Source organism: Pteropus medius, unplaced genomic scaffold (genome assembly GCF_902729225.1).
Source record: "Pteropus medius unplaced genomic scaffold, Ma_sr-lr_union100, whole genome shotgun sequence".
NCBI classification, from domain to species: domain Eukaryota; kingdom Metazoa; phylum Chordata; class Mammalia; order Chiroptera; family Pteropodidae; genus Pteropus; species Pteropus medius.
The window spans coordinates 6941538-6944699 of NW_024340700.1; positions in this window are offsets into that span (position 1 = coordinate 6941538).

Genomic DNA, 3162 nt, shown 5'->3' on the forward strand with positions numbered 1-3162 from the left:
CGCCCCTCCGGGGTCCCCGCCCCCTCCCCGCGGGACCCCGCCCCGCCCCGCCCCGCGCTCCTCGGCGCCGTCGCTCGCCCCGCTTTGTTCCGCGCTCCCGCCTCGCCGCGGCTCCCGAACCGCCTGCCGGGCTCCGCGTCCCTTCCGGCGGCGACCTCGGCCGCTTCCCCTGGAAAAGTTTAGCCACAGCCCCCTCGATGCGCGCCGAATTCACGAAATGCAAGAGGCGCTGGGACCCGGCCGCACGCGTGCGGCTGCCTGGAGCGTGACGGATCCAGCAGCGCCCATGAGACACAACGGGGTGGCCCGCGGGGAGGACGGAAAGCGGCTGCGGCGCCTGCAGGGAGCTCCCCGCACGCGAGTCACAGGGCGTGTGCGGACACGCTGACCTTCGGACTCCGACTCCGGTGCTTGGCAACTCATTTCACCTCTTCCATCTGCAAAGAGGGGAGAAATCCTGAATCTTCGGGATTATGGTAAAGGCCATAGTGCTTGGTAGGCCCATAAAAGGCACCAGGAAAATGGGAGCCGTTTTCCGGAAACTGAATTTATTGTTAGGCCTAGTTCTTAGGCTTCACCTGGTCACTTCTAGGACTCGACCAAAGTTTTTTTTTAAGTCTGGAACTGAACCTTAACACAGGGCAGACAGCTGTTACTGAGATGACAGGTGCCAGAAATTTGTTAAACTTGACCTCTCAGCAGACATTTTATTTCTCTTGGAATGTACAAGACTCATTTCAGCGCAATAGAGAATGTTTTAGGGTTTAGAGTTGAATGTGGCTTCCTTTTCATTATTTTTGCTTATACTCAGCAAAGTTTGAAACATAAGGGGATTACTTCTAACCTACGACGTTAACACAAAGGCCTACTTTGACTCTCCCAGCCCACTCTCCCTGACTCCCCGCTGGCATCCAATCACAAATGGCATCACCAACAACTTAAGTCTCACAAACCGTTCCTGGTTTAGACTTTGCTTTCTCAGTCAGACCAGCTCCTCATTTTCCTACCAAGAACTCACTAAAGAAAATGCTCTTAACTGACTGAATCCACCAAGAAGATCAACCTCTTTCTTCCAAATTCTCTTTACTGATCAAGGCCCTTGGATTGTCTGGATAGAGTTTAATGTATATACATTCCATTTTTTGGTTCTACTCTTCTCCTTTGGGAATGCTGTATCGATAAAATACAAATTTTAAATTCTTCATTCCAAGTCAGCGAATACTGATACAGCCCTCAGCCAATGCAAGGCAGAACGTCAAGGAGTCACTGTGTGGATTACGATCCCTGCCTATAGGCATTTTCAATGCTGAAAGAATATGATACAAATACTGATGCAAATAGAAGATTGTACTTAAAGGCACTTTAGATGGAAGAAAATTTACTTGAAACTAGAAAAATTAAGATTTTAAGATTGACATGAAACTTGAGAAGTATCTTAACTCGGTAGGACAACTACAGATGAATATGTAATTGGAAGCGGAAATAGAGTTTCAAGTCCCAAAAGACGGAGAGGTGGGAAAATAGGAAGCGTATTCAGGTGTCTGTCATCCCAGTTTGGCTTGAGATAGGGTAAGTGAAGGCAGATTCTAGGAGCTTGGGACACAACGTACAGGGAGGCAGTACGGTGTAATGGTGAGATGAAAAATTTGAAATTAAGGCTTTAGTTTGAATACCAGCTGTGCCACTTACTAGCTGTGTGATCATGGGTAAATTATACTCTGATCCTCCATTTCCTCGTTTTCAAAATCGTAATACTATTGTCCATTCAATTATTTCACAAATATACAATGGAAACCAACTGTGGACTAAGAACTATGCTAGGTAATGGAAACATACAGAATCATTTATTCACTCATTCCTTCATCAGATACTACCTTACTTTTTATTAAGTTAGGCACTGAGTTAGGCACCAGCAATACAATGAAGAGAAAAAGCCATAACGCTGTATGGGACCACTTAGAATATGTAGAGATACAAGTGAGAAAAAGGCCCAAGACCAGGAAGTCCAGAGATACTCATGGAAATAACGAAGGAATAGGAAGAAAATTGTCAAGTATTGTTAAGCCGAGAGGATAGAATGTTCCTGAAAGAAAGACTGGTCAACTCTGTCAACTGAGGAGCTGCGTTAGATGAAGGCGGCATGGTCCATCGTATTTAGCAGTTTCAGAGCGATCAGCAATCTTAATTGTTTTCAGCTGTTAATGGAGTGGCAGTTTCGGAAGCTCGGTTGAAGTCCGTTAAGGAAGCAGTAGGAGGCGAGGATTGGAGCCAGAGTCTAGAGAGCAGTTGACGGTAAAGAGTAACAAAGAGGGTGGCCGGAGGGGTGGCTTGTCATTGGTTTGAAGATGTCCGCATGCTGACCAAAACGACTCAGTAGGAGGGGAGAATCGTGATGCTGAGGAGAGAGAAGATAGCTGCTGGGAGGTGGCCCTTGAGAAGGCGACAAGCCTTTGAAGAGGGGCAGCAGGATCCATCCACTGTCACAGGACTGAAAACAATGCGGCTGCCAATCAAGTCGGTTTAGACATTCGGTGGTAGAGAATTTGAAGGGTTTTCCTCTGATACTTCTCCACGAATTAGGAGGCGAGATCATCAGCTGCAAGGAGAGGGGGATAGGAATACCGGAGCAGGAGGAGAGAAGGTGTGGCAGGTAAAGAGCAAAGTCCCTAGGGTGCCAAGCGGTCTGCCCACTGTAGGCGTGCAGTCATGGCTATAGAGTGCAACCAGTCAGTCTGGTTTCGCGACGTTCTTGGTCAAGTTTAGCTACTGAATTCAGGCTAGGAAAGCGATAAAGGGGTTCACTGAAATGGTTTTCCCGGATGAAGAGGGTCAAAGGAATCTGGAATGTTTGTTAGGGAGTGAGTATAATGATGGACCACGACATCTAAGCTGAACGAGGAGGTGGAGAGGGCTATTAACCAGCAGGAAAGGGCAACGAATTGGAGATTTCAATGCGCTGGAAGAGAAGGGCCCTCTTCAGGGCACGACAGGCGGTGGGCGGGAAGGAGGAAATCATCGCATGAGAACAGCCTGCTCGGACTGAGAGTTGAGAGGTCATCCTGACATCGATGATAACAGGGTCTACAGGGTGAACCAAAGAGTAGGTTCCGGAGCGGGGCTTAAGGCGAAGGTCATTGGCCGTGAGTTAGTCAGGCACTCGAG